This window comes from Sus scrofa, chromosome 6 (assembly GCF_000003025.6).
Source record: "Sus scrofa isolate TJ Tabasco breed Duroc chromosome 6, Sscrofa11.1, whole genome shotgun sequence".
NCBI classification, from domain to species: domain Eukaryota; kingdom Metazoa; phylum Chordata; class Mammalia; order Artiodactyla; family Suidae; genus Sus; species Sus scrofa.
The window spans coordinates 124,108,607-124,128,369 of record NC_010448.4 but is presented as its reverse complement, the minus strand read 5'-3'; the positions used below and the strand labels follow the sequence as shown (position 1 = coordinate 124,128,369).

The following is a 19,763-nucleotide window of genomic DNA, read 5'->3' as shown; positions in this document are numbered from 1 at the left end:
CCTTTTAGTTAAATGCTATTATTTTCACTATATATAGCTGAGGAAAACACAGGTTTCTAGAATTAATAATTTTTTTTCAGTCTCACATATTTGGAAATTCAAACAGGTAGAATTTGAAACAATCTAATTCTACTTCCTGGAGTTCCTGTCATGGCTCGGCCTTAACAAACCCAACTAGTGTCCATGAGAATGCAGGTACCATCTCTGACCTTGCTCTGTGGGTTAAGGATCTGGCATTGCTGTGAGCTGTGTTATGGATCATGGATATGGCTTGCATCTGATGTTGCTGTGGCTGTGGCATAGGCCATCAGGTGCAGCTCCAGCTGGGAACTTACATATGCCACAGGTGCATAAAAAGCAAAAAAGAAGCAAAAAGAAAAATTAATTATACTTGTTTTAATAGTACTCAGAATTTGTTTCAATCAGCTATGGTAAGACGTGCAGATAGAGAAACACGTGTCATGTAATGGACTTAACTTACAATTTCCTAGAAAAGACATGGAACGCTATGCAAGGGGGTGGAGGGCAGCATTGGAGAAGTAGTAGAGGCAGAGAAAGCAAAGGAAAAATGTGTCAATACCCTTTATCATGGTTTCTATGGGAAGAAATATGTGAAGCATTTTTAGGATTGACTCATTTGAGTAATTCCATCAGGCCTAAAATATAGAGGCTGTTCCTATTTTTCTAGTACCAGACCCTGAAGTGATAAGGGCCGATGGATAGTGGCCTGAAGTGTGAGAGCATAGTAGAAGAATTGTTGCTATATGGGGTCTACATTGTCTGGTTTGCATTTGGAAATTATATTCCTGGAAGTGATGTTTACTCACTCTCTAGGGGTTGACTAACATTGAGAAGGACAATCCCATCAAAATCAGTTAAAACCCAGAGGCCAAATCATCAAAATACAGAAAATACAAGCCATACTCAATAGTTTCCATGTCCAACATCCTCTGTGCTGTAAACTCCTCATAGTAAAACCCACTGTTTTTTTTTTATTACTATTATTATTATTCATTAGAGTTTTCTTGGCCTTTTGAATAAATATATTCATTTCAGTGAAAATTTTTGATAGGCCATTTAAGTCTACCTAACTATAAATTTATGTACTGAAATCATTAAATATACAAAATATATAAAAGGTCAAACAAAAATCAAACCAGTATATATTGAAACTATATACACATTTCAATAAATGCACATTTCCTACTCATAAGTTTACATAACAATTATTTTTCTTTCATGAAAAGTAGAAAAGTGAGGAAATCCCTGGTGGTGAAGTGGGTTAAATATCTGCTATTGTCACTGCTGTGGCATGGGTTCGCGCTCTCATCCCAGAACTTCCACATGCCATGGACATGGCCAAAAAAAAAAAAGTAGAATGGTCTTAGGAGATAGATAATACTTCCTTCTCAGGTCTGCTAGTGTCTATATAGGGGTCACTTAAAATAATATATCCCTTTAGCCAACCAAAGCCAACAACATATAAAAAAAAAAATCATACACCACAACCAAGTGGGATTCATCCCAAGTTCACAAGGATGATTCAACATATGCAGATCAATCAAATTCATATACCACATTAACAAAAGGAGAATCAAAAACCACATGATCATCTCAATAGATGCGGAAAAAGCATTTGACAAAATCCAATATCCATTCATGATAAAAACTCTTGCCAAACTGGGACTAGAGGGAAAATGCCTTAACATAATAAAAGCCATTTATGACAAACCCACAGCAAATATAATTCTCAACAGAGAAAAACTGAAAGCCTTCCTGCTAAAATCTGGAACAAGACAAGAATGCCCACTCTCACTACTTTTATTCAAAATGGTATTAGAAGTCTTAGCCATAGCAATCCAACAAACCAAAGAAATAAAATCTATCCAAATTGGAAGAGAAGGGGTAAAATTGTAAATCTATTCAGTTGACAAGATACTATACATAGAAAACCCTAAGGCCTTGAAAAAAAAAGTACTTGAACTGATCAATTATTTCATCAAAGTAAGAGGATATAATATTAATATTCAGAAATTTGTTTAATTTCTGAAAACTCACAATGAAATATTAGAAAAGGAATATAAAAATACAGCACATACTAAATAATACCCCCCAAAATTAAATACCTAGGAATAAACCTGACCAAGGATGTGAAAGATTTATATGCTGAGAACTATAAATCATTAATCAAGGAAATTAAAGAGGATTCAAAGAAATGGAAAAATATTCCATGCTCCTGGCTTAGAAAAATTAATATCCTAAAAATGGCCATACTACTCAAAGCAATCTACAGATTCAAGGCGATCCATATCAAATTACCCATGACATTTTTCACAGAACTGGAACAAACAATCCAAAAATTTATGCAGAATGATAAAAGACACAAAATTGCCAACAAAATCCTGACCGGGAAACAAAAAAACAAACCAGGATGAATAACTCTCCCAGACTTCAGACAATATTACAAAGTTACAGTAATCAAGACTGGTATGAAAACAGATATACAGACCAATGGAACAGAAGAAGAACCCAGATATAAACCCAAATGCCTAGGGTCAATTAAGAATATCAAATGGAGAAATGTATATTCAGGTCCTTTGCCCTTTTTCCATTGGGTTGTTGGCTCTTTTCCTGTTGAGTTGTATAAATTGCTTGTATACTCTAGAGATTAAGCCATTGTCAGTTGCATCATGTGAAACTATTTTCTGCCATTTTGTAAATTGTCTTTTTGTTTTCTTTTTGGTTTATTTTTTGGTGCAAAACTCGTCAGTTTGATGAGGTCCTATTGATTTATTTTTGCTTTTATTTCTGTTGTTTTTGGAGACTGACCTGAGAAAATATTAATAAGGTTGATGTCAGAGAATGTTTTGCCTGTGTTCTCTTACGGGAGTTTGATGGTGTTTTGTATTATACTTAAATCTTTCAGCCATTTTGAGTTTATTTTCATGCATGGTATGAGGGTGTGTTTTAGTTTCATTGATTTGCGTGCAGCTGTCCAGGTTTCCCAGGAATTCTTGCTGAATAGACTGTCTTTTTCCCATTTTATATTCTTGCCTCCTTTGTCGAAGATTAATTGACCATAGGTGTCAGGATTTATTTCTGCATTCTTTATTCTGTTCCATTTCTCTGTATGTCTATTTTGGTACCAGTACCACACTGTCTTGATGACTGTTGCTTTGTAATATTGCTTGAGGTCTGGGAGAGTTATGGCTTCTGCTTGGTTCTTGTTTCTCCAGATTGCTTTGGTGATTGTGGGTCTTTTGTGGTTCCATATAAATTTTTGGATTGTTTGGTCTAGTTCTGTGAAAAATGTCATGGGTAATTTGATACGGGTTGCATTGAATCTGTAGATTACTTTGGGTAGTATGGCCATTTTTACAGTATTAATTTTTCTAATCCAGGAACATGGAAGCTAGATGCTTACAATGCAGCACAACGATAGGAGAAAAAATTACATATACATGTATGTGTAACTGGGTCCCTGTGCTGTATAGTGGGGAAAAAAAGTGTGTTGGGGGAAATAACAATAAAAATAAATTTTAAAAAAAAGTACATCAAATGGGAAAAAGACAATCTCTTCAGCAAGTGGCTCCAGGAAAACTGGACAGTTGCATGTAAATAAATGAAACTAGAACACATCCTCACACCAGGCACAAAAAATAAATTCAAAATGTCTTAAAGACTTAAACATAAGACAAGACACCATAAAACTTCTAGAAGAGAACATAGGCAAAACATTCTCTGACATCAACCATACAAATGTTTTCTTAGGTCAGTCTCCCAAGGCAACAGAAATCAAAGGAAAAATATACAAATGGGAACTAATCTAACTGGCAAGCTTTTTCACAGCAAAGGAAACTATTAAAAAAAAAAAAGATAACCTATGCAATGGGATAAAATAGTTTCAAACTATGCAACTGACAAGGTCTTAATCTCTAAAATAGACAAGCAACTTATACATTTCAACAGGAACAACAACAACAACAAAAACCTCACTGAAAAATGGGCAAAAGATATTAATAGACATTTCTCCAAAGAACGTATACAGATTGCCAACATCACTGATTTATAAAATGCCCAACATCACTGATTTATTACAGAAATGCAGATCAAAACTACTATGAGGTACCACCACCTCACACCTGTCAGAATGGCCATCATTAAGAAGTTCACAAATAACAAATGCTGGAGAGGGTGTGGAGAAAAGGTAACCCTCTTTCATTCTTGGAGGGAATGTAAATTGGTGCAATTGCTATGGAAAACAGTATGGAAGCACCTCAGAAAACTAAATATAGAACTAACATATGATCATGCAATCCCACTCCTGGACAAATCTTTCATTGAAAGAAGTACATGAACCCTTATGTTCATTGCAGCCAAGACATGGAAACTACCTAATGTCCATCAAGTGATGAATGGATTAACAAAAAGTGGTACATATACACAATGGAATACTATTCAGACATAAAAAAGAATAAAATAATGCCTTTTGCAGCAACATGGATGGAACTAGAGACTATCATACTAAGTGAACAAAGTCAGAAAGAGAAAGACAAATAAATACCATATGATGTCACTTATATCTGGATTCTAATACATGGCACAAATGAACCTGTCTATAGAAAGGAAATAAACTCATGGACATGGAGAACAGACCCATGGTTTCCAAGGGGGAGGAGAGGGAGTGGGACGGACTGGGATTTGGGGGTTAGTAGATGCAAACTATTGCATTTGAAGTGAATAAGCAATGAGATCCTGTGAACTATATCTAGTCACTTGTGATGAAACATGATGAAGTGTAATATGATAAAAAGGATACATGTGTATATATATCTATTTATGACTGGGTCACTTTGCTGTGCAGCAGAAATTGACAGAACACTGTAAATCAACTATAATAAAAAAATATTAAAAAAAGAGTCCTCTTTGTAGTATCAATTAAAATTTTAATCTGCTTTCTCACTAACTAAAAGCCAGAATTATGCAAAAGGATGATGGATTTGGCATGCTGCACTACATCATTGGTTTTCCAAAATATTTTAGGATATTCTTATAAATAATTTAGTAATTTATTATATAAAATACCTAAAGATAAAATTATTCTTACTTACTTTTGAAAACAAAGGAAAAACCTAGCTACCTCTACATTTTTTTGCTGTTCCTGTATGAGAATCAGGAAAGACATTTTCCAAGAAATAGTTTGAGTACAAGATATTCTCTGAGAAATACAAGTTGTAAACCAGTAGATTAGAGCTCCAATATCTTATCCCACTCTAACGTTCATGATCCTCATGATCCTAACTTCTTGGTGTCAGTGATATCGGGTCACTGCATAGCACCTGGAAGGCATGGTAGAGAAAATAACTGTGGAGTTAGAAAAGTTCCAGATTCTGCTTAGTTTAGCAGTTTTAATCATTGTTGACCCCAACACTATTTTAGTTTTGTCGTATCAGGTCAACCTATCTTCCTGGTACCCCAGAGTTTGCACAAAACTCGAACTAATTGTAATTAGCCCTGTGATCTATTATATTAAGAAAAATGCATAATCATATTTCAAATTATCTTTAATCTCCTTTGGTTTTTATGAAGACAACAAGTAAAGTAGCTGTTGTATAAATACTTTAAAATTATAGGTATAACCAACATGCTTAATATAAATGTGTCAACTATCAAATTTATATGTTGGTCATGAGCAGAACAGTAAGAGAGTTATTGCCCACGTTAAGCTGCCATTCTGGGAAAGCTCCTTTGGACAGCCTCCTTAGTATGTTTGCTTTACTATTGTTAAATAAGATGCACTAAGTTCATATATTTTAATGAAACATTCTGTGGGCATTCTATCTTTCAGCATTTTATCATGTAACAATTGTATTCATGTTGGTATTTTAACAACAATTAAATGGCTATGCAAATTACTATGAAGTTAATTTAAGTAAAAATATAGTAAGTTGTATCAGATAGGGTGAATATTTCAAGTAGTAGCATGTATCAATCCTTACCAAAACATCAGGAAATTATTTGGCCTAGTAGATCTAGTCCAATAGATTTTCTCCTTGTATTACTCTGGTTGGGTATCAATAGTTTCGTGCTCCCTGGGATACCTGTGTTGATCTGGAAATATTGCTTAACATAATAATTATAGGGAATTGTCAGTCAACTTTGCAATTCTCTGAGTTCATTCTTTACTTAGTACATTGCCACTTTCTACTTATCTAGGTTTACAAAACACACTCATCTATGAAATGTGGGAGTTTAGAGTTGGTTCTTTGTTAATATTTCAAACGCAAAAAAAAAAGGTACCCTTTTTTGGCAGGGCAGGAGGCAGGCAGATCTCTGTTCTGCATACACTCTAGCAAGCAATTATAGAACTCTCTCTAAAATTCTGAAACTTGCTCTGTTTCCCCTTTCTGGGATGACGTACCTTTCTCCCTAATGATGATAGATAAATAGATGATGATGATGATGATAGATAGATGATAGATAGATAGATAGATAGATAGATAGATAGATAAACTTTTCCCCTCCTCTTTCTTCTTCCCACCCCGCCCTTTCTATGTCCTAAGGAACATCACTTAATATTAGAACAGAATGCAAAAATCCTTACTTTTTGGAGGAAGAAAATAATACATTAGTTGAAAAATACATCCTCATCTAACAAAAGTCTTCTAAAAATGTTTTATCATGTGTTCTTTATTCTCTAAATACACACACTCCAGCCCTGGTCTATTGCATCCTGAAACCTTCCACAGACCATAGCACATAAGCTATTACTTACTAATTTTCTCTCATTGCTGTTAATACTAACTCTCTGGAATGTTCTCCTTTCAAAAGGAGAAAATTATGTCTCAAATAAGGTATCAATTACACAAAGTCTTATATTTTGTCCCCTATTAAGCTCACCAAATTGTTAGCACTGTGCTGTATCACCCAAATATATAGTGTATGGACTTTGGTCTTTGAATCAATACCACCCACCATTTCCAGTAGTTTTTTTAAGCTGGAAAAAAAGGTGATGCAGACAATCTTGTGAAGAAGGAGGTATAAATGTCAAGAAAAGAATAGAAAAGCAAAAAGAAAGGTTTTCAAAGGAAAGGGAGTTAGGTAAGGTGAACAGAGGAAAGGGCTAAATGGCTCAGTCTTGGACTATAGTGTAGAAGTGTGGGAAGCTGAGGCTGCTGCTGAGGGAGGGACAGTATACCTAAGGTTTTTTTTTTTGGTTTTTTGTTTTTTTGTTTTTTGTCCTGGTGGACAGTAGCAGAGTCAAAAAAGAGCAATGAGACTACTATGCTTACCTGTTGAGATGGCTTTGTACATGTAGGTGATGGAAGAGGAAGAATTTTGGCAAAGGGACAGCAGAAGGGCTTGGAAAGATAATAATTAAATATATATCATCAAAAAATCATTGGGACTTGAATTAACAGATTTTGTTGTAGAGACTGAAAAGATGGAATGGATGTTTTTTGTTCCAAGATTACCCTATTTATAAAAACCATAAAAAGGAAAATGAACCCATTCCAAGAAGCTGATGAAATCCCCTCTGCCATCATGCTTGGTCTGCCAATGATCCACCCTTTTTATTTCAGGTTTTAATAGTGCCACTCCAGTTTAGGAAGGAGCACTACAGTTTATGTCTGTGCTTTCATTAAGCACTTCTTTCCTAAACACAGTATGTTTTATACCCTTAGCTACCAAAGGTATTCCTTCTTGGCAGTATTTCTTTTTCATAAGTCATTTATAGTGTCTTAGGTATCATTTTATGACAACTTTACGAGGTTTTCCTAGGTGACCATAGTTATCCCCTGAAGATATAACTAATGATCTTCAAATTTCTGTGGATTCACTTTATAATGAAACTTTTAAAACTCATAAGATTAGTAATGAAAGTTACCCCAGTGTTCTAGAAAAAAAAAAATCAAATGTCAAGATAGAGTTGGTAGGACATTACAATATAGCTGTATAAAATTTTTCAGATACTCATATAGGCTGCAAGTTGCATAGAATTCATAAAATCATGAATTATCATTAGGTGGGCAAGGTAAAGATAAATGGTCAGGAGACAATAACTGGGTCCTTAGAGGTAAGCAGTGGATCTAATCTCAATCTTCGTGTCTTGAGAGCAAGTAGAAAGAATATGAAGCATGAATTCTCATGGGATTCCAATTAGATCTCCAATTACTTATCAGGTTTTTCAAGAAAAAATTCATGTGACAAATATGTGATAGCATACAGTTCACTAAGCTCTATGCTAGGCACTATGAAGAATGCAAAAGCAGTTTATAGTTAGAAATATAAATCTGTATGTATTATTTATGAATCAATAATAGGAAGTAGAGAATAGCAAGGAAACATGTCAAGTTAAATTAAATAGGATTGACTGGGAAAGACACAAAGATCAAACAAACTAAATAGGAATTTGTTACAGATGAGCTACTATTTTTCTTATTGTCTTTGACTCATCACTTTATTTTAATTTTCTCAGATATTAAAGAAGAAAACAAAGACTGGAAATATTAATACAAAATTAAAAAGATCTTTTAAAATAACAGTATTTTATTTTTCACATTTTAATTAAAATTATTAATAAAAGAGCATGGCTATATACACACGTGTCTTCAACTTAAAACTAGGCTGCTTGTATATACAGTTCAGAACTCTTACTATGATGGTACAGTTCAGTTGCTGACTCTGAAGAACATAGCTATATAAAATCCCACCAGTTAATAAAAAATGAGTATTTCGTATGACTTCATGTACTTGACCCATGTATATGAAGTTGATTTAGCTTCTTTAAAATATGTCCCAACAATTGGATGACAAATGGCAATCAGAATGTATATGCTGTTGAATTTCCTTTTTCTGACAGTATCGCACCTCATGGCTTAGGATTGTCCTTTGCAAATGAGAACAGGCAAGGGAATCTGTTGACTAAATGATATGCCATTCAATGGGCCACCTGAAAGAGTTTTAGTGAACAGGAAGAGTCAGAGGTTTCTCAACGGTGTTTTGATTAAGATAAAATTGTAGACTAGCTAAAAAATGTATATTCTGACAGAACTGAAATGTGATAACAGGTGTTCTGTTAATAGAGCACTTTGTACATATATGAGGTAAAATCATGTGTAAATTGTTTCTAAAGCAATCAGGGATTACTCATATCTCTAGGATTATCTAACAGGTCCTCTCTCAACACAGATCAGAAAACACTAAAGAAGCAAAATGTGCTTCCGAAATATCTTTCAAATAAAAAAATGATTTTTAAATCAATTACAAGTACTGATATTAGAGTCAACATTATCCACATGCACAGAATGCCTCTAATAACACATAATCAGAGAGATATTGAGAAGGATGAAGAGGCAACTTTTCACAATCTTCTCATAACAATGACTAAATGTCTGATTTTAGATAGTAGTTCTTTTCAGTTATTAATTTATGATGAAAAATTCTAATTAGATTCCACTTTTCTAGAGAAATGTAACCCTCATTTTTTCAGCTATTAACATTATAGCAAAAGTGCAGTGAGTTAAATACCCATTCATCACATGTGTGTATTGCTTTGCTCATCTCAAGTTCCTGAACATAAATTTTGTAGGATAAAGTCATCTCAGTGACAGAGATAATGTGAGAAAAGGGAGGAGAGAGAGACATTGCACCAAAGTACTATATACATAGTCCAACTTGTGTTCAGATATCACAATAAAAAGTCATGTGTTCTCTTACACCTACACTCTTTCTTTCCATGAAGAAGTATTGTATGGGAGAAACTGATGTTCTCATTGTGGAAAAACAGTTTTCTACCACTTTTTCCTCATTTTGATAATGAAACATTTACAAGAGTGCAGTTATTGAATTCTAGGATTTCAACAGAAAAAAGTTTAGCTAGCATACATTTGGAGGAAAGGGGAAAAAAAGAAAAAGAAAGCAATAAAGAAAGAAGGAAGGAAGGAAAGAAAGAAAGGTGCTTTAAAGATTGAGATTAGGAGTTCCCATCATGGCTCAGTGATAACAAAACTTACTAGCATCCATGAGGATACAGGTTCAATCCCTGACCTCGCTCAGTGGTTTAAGGATCTGACATTGCCTTGAGCAGCAGTGTAGGTCACAGACATGGCTCAGATTTGGTGTTGCTGTGGCTCTGGCATAGGCCAGTGGCTACAGCTCTGATTTGACTCCTAGCCTGGAAATGTCCATATGCCATGGATGATCTTAAACACACACACACACACAATCGAGATTAGATGCTTTGATTGGGGTAAGAAAAATAATTTTACTTTACCTGCATAATTTATACCTAAGGAGGTCCAGATCAGTGCCAAGAGAAACCTCCTTGGCCTGCAATTTCTCCTGCAAGTAAAAGTGTGTGGATGAATTTCCTCAGCTGTGTGGGACAAAATGCCAAAGAGACAAACTTCTTGCTTGTCTCATCTAGAATATTTAATTGTGAACCAAATGACTAGGGAAAGAGTAGTCAGACCTTAAAATAGAAAACATAAAAAGGATGTAGATCTTATTAACTAGAAATCAATAATAAGAGGAAAACTGAAAAATTCACAAATAAGTTAAGATTAAATAACATATTCTGAAAAACAATGGCTCAAAAAAGAATCAAAAGGGAAATAAAAAAATTGTCTTGAGATAAACAAACATGGAAACAAAGCCTACCATAACCTATCAGAAGCAATAAAAACTTTTATTAAGGGGGATATTTTTAACTGTAAATGCCTATATTGAGAAAACAGAAAGATTTCAAATAATCGACTGAACTTTACACATCAATGAACAAGAAAAAGGAGAATAAAACTAAGCACAAATTAAGTAGAAAGAAGGAAAAAGCAAAGATCAGAGCAGACTTTTTTTAAAAAAGGAAAGACTGGAAAAAGAATAGAAAAGATCAATAAAACAAAGCTGGTTAATGGAAACAAGTGAAATTGACAAATCTTTATAGTAAAATGTAAAGAGAGACAACTCAAATAATAAAATCAGAAATGAAAGTGGAAATATTTACAATGGATACCACAGAAAAAGGAATATAAGAGATTGCTATGGACAACTATATGCCAAAAAGTTGTACAACTTTGAAGAAATGGATATATTTCTAGAAATATAAATCTTACCAAGTCTGAATTATGAAGAAATGGAAAATCTGAACACACCAAAAATGAAGAAGGAGATTGAATAGTAATTAAAGCACTTCCAATAGAGAAAACTCCAGGACCAGCTAGTTTCACTGATGAGTTTTGCCAAACATTTAAATAAAAATATTTCCATCCATGTTGCTGCAAATGCATTATTTTTTATGTCTGAGTAGTATTCCATAGTGTATATATAGCACTTCGTAATCCATTCATCTGTCAAAGGATATTTAGGTTGTTCCACGTCTTGACTATTGTGAATAGGGCTGCTATAAACATACGGGAGGATGTATTTTTTCAAGGAAAGCTTTGTCCAGATATATGTACAGGAGTGGGATTGTTGGGTCATGTGGTAGTTCTATATTTAGTATTGTGAGGTACCTCCATACTGTTTTCCATAGTGATTGAACCAATTTACATTCCCACCAAGAGTAAAGGAGGGTTCCCTTTTCTCCACACCCTCTCCAGCATTTGTTATTTGTGGACTTATTAATGACAGCCATTCTGACAGTTGTGAGGTGGTACCTCATAGCAGTTTTGATTTGCATTTCTCTAATAAATCAGTGATGTTGAGCATTTTTTCATGTACTTGTTGGCCTCTGTATATCTTCTTTGGAGAAGAGTCTATTCAGGTCTTTTGCCCTTTTTACACTTCGGATGTTGGTTTTTTTAATCTGTTGAGTTGTATAAGTTGTTTGTATATTTTAGAGATTAAGCCCTTGTCTGTTGCATCATTTCAAACTGTTTTCTCCCATTCTGTAAGTTGTCTTTTTGTTTTTTTTAATAGTTTCCTTCGCTGTGAAAAAGCTTGTTGGTTCGATTAGGTCCCATTGGTTTATTTTTGCTCTTTCTTCTGTTACCTTGAGAGACTGACCTAAGAAAACTTTTGTATGGTTGATGTCAGAGAATGTTTTGCCTATGTTCTCTTCCAGGAGTTTGGATGGTGTCTTGTCTTATGTTTAAGTCTTTAAGCCATTGCCAGTTTATTTTTGTGCATGGTGTGTGGATGTGTTCCAGTTTCATTGATTTACATGTGGCTGTCCAGGTTTCCTAACACCACTTGCTGAAAAGGCTGTCATTTTCTCCATTTTTTATTCTTACCTCCTTTTCTGAAGATTAATTGACCATTGGTGTCTAAGTTTATTTCTGGGTTGTCTCTTCTGTTCCATTGGTCAGTATGTGTGTTTTGGTATGAATTCCACACTGTCTTGATTTCTATAGGTTTGTAATATTGCCTGAAGTCTGGGAGAGTTATGCCTCCTACTTGATTTTGTTTCTCAGGATTGCTTTGGCAATTCTGGGTCTTTTGTGGTTCCATATAAATTTTTGGGTTGTTTGCTCTAGTTCTGTGAAAAATGTCATGGGTAATTTGATAGGGATTGCATTGAATCTGTGGAATGCATTGAATCTGTTGATTGCATTGGGTAGTATGGCTGTTTGAATTATATTAATTTTTCCAACCCAGGAGCGTGGAATATCTTTCCATTTCTTTGCATCCTCTTTAGTTTCCTTGATTAATGTTTCATAGTTCTCAGCATATAAGTCTTTTACCTCCTTGGTCAGATTTATTCCTAGGTATTTAATTTTGGGGGGGTGCAATTTTAAAACACGCTATATTTTTTTATTTAACGAATCCGACTAGGAACCATGAGGTTGCGGGTTCGATCCCTGCCCTTGCTCAGTGGGTTAATGATCCGTCATTGCCGTGAGCTCTAGTGTAGGTTGCAGACGTGGCTCGGATCCTGTGTTGCTGTGGCTCTGGCGTAGGCTGGCAGCTACAGCTCCGATTGGACCCCTAGCCTGGGAACCTCCATATGCTGCGGGAGCGGCCCAAGAAATAGCAAAAAGACAAAAAAAAAAAAAAAAATTAAAATAAAATAAAATTGCACCCCAAAAAATCAAATACCTGGGAATACACCTGACCATAGAGGTAAAGGACTTACATGCCTGCTGAGAACTCTAAAACATTAATCAAGGAAATTAAAGAAGATGTAAAGATATGGAAAGACATTCTATGTTCATGGATTGGAAAAGTTAATATTGTAAAAATGGCCATCCTACCCAAAGCAATCTACAGATTCAATGCAATCCCTATCAAATTACCCATGACATTTTTCACAGAACTAGAACAAACAATCCAAACATTTATATGGAACCACAAAAGACCCAGAATTGCCAAAGCAATCCTGAGGAACAAAACCAAGGAGGAGGCATAACTCTTCCAGACTTCAAGCAATATTACAAAACCACAGTAATCAAAACAGTGTGGTACTTGTACCAAATTAGACATACAGAACAATAGAACACACAGATCTTTTATTTCAATGTCTTGTTCATTACAGAGATTGTAAGCAAAGAGGAGGGAGTAGACTGCTTTACACAAAAATCAACTATTGTACATGTAAATAGTATTAATTACAGTGGTAAATTAGACATCACTAAAATAATTCATCTTTGATATTTTGTCAACAATTCAATAAAAATACTATATCTGTGTCGATGTATTTTATTATGTATATTTTATAATATTCTAATCAAGAAGAACATAGGAAATACTGATATGATCTGCTGAATTCCAAAGATACCATTCTTTTGCTTGACCTCAAATGATTTGACTGTACTTGTAACCCAGAAATTTGGTAGATCTGTTGGCTCTTGTTTACAATAATAAATTCATTTGCCTCTGACTCACATACAAATGAAGTATGGAATGAAGTGAATGAAGTATGGATCAGTAGCCCAGCACAGTTTGCAACAAAGCATTACATAGTAAGACTATGTGACTTAAATTAGACCTTTTTACTATGGTCTGTAAATAATCCTCTGAACTACTAAAGGCAAGAAAACCATGAAAATTTTAATATAATATCATGAATTATTTAAAATATACTTATTAATGGGTCACTATTTTCTATTATTTTAAAATCATCATGTGCATACCCAGATTATCAATATAGAGTTTTAGCTCACCCAGCCTGCGATAATGACATACAGTTTTATTTCACTAATAAATACAAATGAGAGATGGTCTCATCTTATACTGCCTCAATTTTCTGTTATTTCTATTTAGTGGATAAATTAAATGTGTACAGGAATCTCTTATCTGTTGTGCTTTATAGTGTATACATAATTTTTAAATGTGAATCCCATTTAAATCAGAAATTTGCCTTATGATATTAGAAATTTTCTCATAGTAAAAAAGGACACATAGATCATTTGATTTTATTCCAGAATTATATTGAATTACACTGGAAGTGCCCTACCAGGAGGCTGAGCCAAATTGAATATGTTCAAAAGGAAAACATCTTGTTTAGAATCCTTGGACTTGTTTGGGTGAAGCCTGTTGGGAGTAGGTAGATGTAATTGAAAAAGAAAGACTGAAGTGTAGTTTTTCCAGTAAGCTCTTTTGCCAGGGAGAAGGAATTAGACCTGTATCTATGGAATTAGAGTTACCTGCTGGTCAGGGGATGAAAAGAGTGTTCCTATAGAGAGAGACATATTTGTTAATTATCTCTACAAGGGTTAAAAAAACAGGTAGACACTAACTCATGTTTTGGTTGTTGCTTAACATAAAAACTGGCATCTTTTTCTTTTTTTTTTTTTAACACTGTTTTGGTTTTTTTGTTTTTGTTCTTGTTTTTTCTGCTTTCACTAGCAACTCTCCTTTAGGCCCTTAGAATTTTGTTTCCTTACCCCAATCCATCCATTCAATTTCTGAAATATATATTATTCTGCCATCCTTTATATACTAGTTTTCAATGTGTTGCCATTTTACTGTGCCATTTTCAAGTTAAAAATATGCTAAAAACCAGTGGTTCAGGGGAATACATGGGTCATACCTGAAGCATTTCTCAACATAAGAATAGAAGAAGTTATAAATCTCTAAGATGGGCAATAAAATTATCAAGTGGAGAAAACTTTATTGATAACCCTAATGTTAAGTACTAAAGGTTAGTGTCCATCAAAATTTATGTAAACTCTCTCTGCTTACTCATTTTGAGATTCAAATTCAAAATTAAATTATTTTCAATTGTTTTATATTTAACTTATAATAACACTGAAGATAATGAATTCTGTGCATTCTCCCTCTATTTCCATCATCTCATCCAGTTTGTGAAATGACTCATATGATAATTGGATTCAAATTCAGTGCATATCACATTCCAATGCACCCTGTTTGGAGATTCTGATTTTTCTTCATGGGTGGTATTGCCATTGCAAAACTTCTTGAATGTCCTGAGACTAATGGTGGGCATGGGATTGGGGGGGTAATTGTAGCTACAAAGGATTGATGATGAAGATCAGATACAATCAAATACTGCTGAAAATTTCTCAGAGGAATACAAATGGTCTTAAACTATTATCACTAAAAGAATTAATGAAAATAAATTGATTAGGATGTAAATTTGGAAAGATAGGAAAGAGAATAAAAATAAACAGAGAAAAGAGAAGAAAGGAAATAAACAAAATGTAAAAATAAATGCAAGGGAAAAGAAAAAATGTATTAGTACTAAGTAGACTTAAAGTTTTAAAAATTAAATCATAAAATATTAAACTGGTTAGTTTACTAGAAAAAAAAGAGAAAAAGTGTCAGATATACACTGTCAGATATACTAATAGTGAGGTATCCACAGACATAAAATAAAACATATATTCTATATAAAAGTCTTTTTATCATTTTGATAACAAACTTTAAAATCAAAAATAAAAATGGGAGTTCCCATCATGGTGCAGTGGTTAAGGAATCTGACTAGGAACCATGAGGTTGTGGGTATGATCCCTGTCCTTGCTCAGTGGGTTAAAGGTTTGGTGTTGCCGTGAGCTGTGGTATAGGTCAAAGATGTGGCTTGGATCCCACATTGCTGCAGCTCTGGTGTTGGCTGGTGACTACAGCTCTGATTAGACCCCTAGCCTGGGAACTCCCATATCCCACAGGAAGTGGCCCTAAAAAAGGCAAAAAACAAAAAAACAACAACAAAAAAACACAGACAAATAAATAAATAAACATGGTTGATTTTTTTATAAAATATAATTGATGAAAATTAATCAAAGAAAACATGAAATCTCAACAAGCTACTGTGATGCAAAATTTAAAAATTACTTAAATCAAGAAAAAGGAGAGAGGTCTCTGGGATGTGGCCACTGAAGGAAGGTGCTAAGGACACTGGATTCAGAGCCAGCAGCCATGACATGAAAGGACCCACCTGAGGATCTGGATGCTCTTCCTGAGAAGGATGAGGCTTCAACACTTCAGAAAATAGGCCAATGAGTCTCTCATACAACAGCCTTCAAGAAATAAGGGATGGGAGAGAGGATTAATATGGCAGAATAGAAGGACTGGAGCTCAACTTCTCTCCTAAAAACAACAAAATTCACAACTAAAGGCTGAGCAATCTCCACCCAAATGGACCAGAAACCTTAAAAAAGATACCCTACTTCAGAAGAAAAAGAGGAGGCCACATCAAGAGGTAGGTGGGTCAATTGCATGATATAAACAACCCCCTACCTCTGGGGTGGGAAGATCCACAGGCTGAAAACTAACTGGTTCACAGAGACTCACCTACAGGAGTGAGAGTTCTGAGCCACACATCAAACCCTCATGTGCAGCGACCTGGCACTGGGGGAAAGAGCCCCTGGAGTATCTGGCATTGGAGGCCAGTGGGGCTTGTACACAGGAGCTCTACAGGACTGGGGGAAATGGAGACCCCATTCTTAAAAGGCACACATGGACTTACATGTGCACTGGGTCCCAGGGCAGAGCAAGGTCTCCTTAGGGATCTGGGTCAAACCTGACTGCAGTTCTTGGAGGACATCCTCGGAAAAGAGGGGTGAATATGGCTTCTTGTGAGGGATGGACATTGAAAGCAAAGCTCTCGGAAATATTCAGCAGCTTGCCTGTCTCTGGAGGTGGCCATTTTGGGAAAATCTGGCCCCACCTGATAGTCAGTGCTGAGAAGCCCCAGGGCAAACAACAATCCAGGTGTGATCACAGCCCCACACCTCAGTAAACAGGCTACCTAAAGACCCCTCAGGCACACAACTGCCTCTAATCCCATCCAGAGACTAAGCCCCACCCAATAGAGGGAATAGAATCAGCTCCACCTACCAGTGGGCAGGCATCAGCACCCCCCATCAGGAAGCCTACAGCAATCCCCCACACTGACTTCAGCCACAAAGGGGGCAGACAACAGAATTTAGAGATGCTACAACTCTATTATCTGTAAAAAGGTCACCACACCAAAAACCTATAAATATGAAAAGACAGAGAACTATAACTCAGATGAGGGAGAAAGGAAAAACCCTAGAAAATCAGCTAAGTGATCAGGAGATTCTCAGCCTCCAGGAAAAAGACTTTAGATTGTCGATGCTGAAGATGATGCAAAACATTGGAAATACACTGGAGGCAAAGATGGATAACTTACAGGAATCACTGACAAAGTGATACAAGATATAAAACTTAAACAAGAAGAGATGCAAAATACAATAATGGAAATAAAAAATTCACTAGAAGCAGCTAACAGCAGAATACAGGAGGCAGAAGAACGAATAAGCAAGGTGGAGGACAAATTAGTAGAAATTGTGGATACAGAACAGAAAAGAGAAAAAAGATTGAAAACAAATGAAGAGAGTCTCAGAGAACTCTGGGACAATGTTAAATGCACCAACATCCCTATTATAGGGGTGCCAGAAGAAGAGAGAGAGAAGGGGACAGAAAAAATATTCCAAGAGATAATAACTGAAAATTTCCCTCACATGCAAAAGGAACCACTCACTCAAATCCAGGAAGTACAACGAGTTCCATATAAAATAAGCTCAAGGAGGAATACACGAGACACATATTAATCAAACTAACCAAAATTAAAGACAAAGAGAAAATCTTGAAAGCAGCTAGGGAAAAGAAACAAGTAACATACAAGGGAACCCTAATAAGTTTACTGGCCGATTTTTCAGCAGAAACTCTGCAGGCCTGAAGGGAGTGGCATGATATACTTAACATGATGAAAGGAAAAAACCTCCAACCAAGATTACTCTACCCAGCAAGGCTCTCATTCAGATCTGAAGGAGAAAGCAAAACCTTCACAGGTAAGCAAAAGCTGAGAGAATTCAGCAACACTAAACCAGCCTTACAACAAATACTAAAGGAACTTCTCTAGGCAAGAAAGAAAAGACAGCAACAGGAAACAAAATTCCACAAATGACAAGGCTCACCAGTAAAGGTATATATACAGTAAAGGTATGAAATCATCCATGCACAATTATACTACCAAAATCAGAAATCATGAGAAGAGATGGGTACAAATGCAGGACACTGGAGATGAACTTGCAATTAAGAGACCAACAACTTAAAACAATCTCATACACATGTAGACTCTTATATCAAAACTTCAGAATAACTGCAAACCAAAAATCTACAATTGATACACAAACAAGGAATCTCTGGAGAAGAAATATATCTCATAGTAAATAAGTGCATAATCCACCATGAAGGGGGTCATTTGACATCATTCTTGGAATGCAGAAGTCTTCTTAGATCTGATTCTGATTTCGTCTCCATCAAAGAATTTATGATAATTATAATTAAATAATGCAACTGTACAATTAAATAATACAGTTCTAAAATTGTATTATTAATAACCACTTCTCTCCATGGTACAATGTAAGGTCTATAGTGTCTTCTTTATCACATCATCTAGAATAGTGTAATGCCTTTATTGAAGAATCAATAAGATGTAACAAGTTATGAGGACATATTTATATAGTTACACTGTTTTTTAACCAACTTATGCATTTTATATTTTACTTATTTTCAGAGGGTGTATTATTTTTGTTATTCTTACCAGTTATTATTTTTATTATGCTATATAAAATATTTAATGGTATATAAGGCTTTCTTCTTTATAAATTTTAGTTGCATAATATACACAATTTTAATACAATATTAATTTTTAAAGAAAAAATGAAATGTAATAGATAATACTAAATGGTAAAGACAAAAGCCATACAAAATGGGATAAAGTATAGAATAAATTTCCTATTTGTCTCAGCATATTTTCCATTCCACTTCTCCAGAGGGAGTCACTTAATCTGTTTCTTAAGATCCATGATATAATAATGTGTGAATGTAATTGTGTTTAAAAATATGTATTTTATTCTGTAAAAAAATAAAAATAAACAAATAAACAGGTAAAGAAAAAAAAGAAAAAGGAGAAAGTAAAAAGGAAGGAATAAAAGGACTACTCCTCCACCAGAGCAAAATAAAAACAAAAGTAGATCCTGATAATTCATTCACTCCTGAATACTAACATAAATGTATAAACTTAAAAAAAGAGAATAATAAAAAAACATTAACACAGTCATCCACAATCCTGAGAAACAAAAACCAAGCAGTAGGCATAACTCTCCCAGACTTCAGGCAATATTACAGAGCCACAGCAATAAAGACAGTGTGGAACTTTTACTAAAACACACATACAGACCAATGGAACAGAATAGACAACCCAGAAATAAACCCAGACACCTATGGTCAATTAATTTTTGACAAAGGAGGCAAGAATACAAAATGGGAAAAGAGAGGCTTTTCAGCAAGTGGTGCTGGGAAAACTGGACAGACGCATGTATATCAGTGAAATT

General features: G+C 34.8%; 1 long non-coding RNA gene across 2 annotated transcripts in view; it reads right to left on the bottom strand.

Moving 5' to 3' along the window:
• The window catches only part of LOC110261200, a 173,901-nt gene that overhangs the window by 80,415 nt on the left and 73,723 nt on the right, over positions 1 to 19,763 (bottom strand). Inside the window, exons 3-4 of one of the 2 annotated variants that reach the window (XR_002345102.1) lie at positions 16,337 to 16,418; positions 10,277 to 10,344 (exon numbers count right to left, since the gene is read on the bottom strand). This is a non-coding gene — a long non-coding RNA (uncharacterized LOC110261200). The remainder of the gene's footprint in view (positions 1 to 10,276; positions 10,345 to 16,336; positions 16,419 to 19,763) is intronic. The other variant, XR_002345101.1, reaches the window with a different exon arrangement.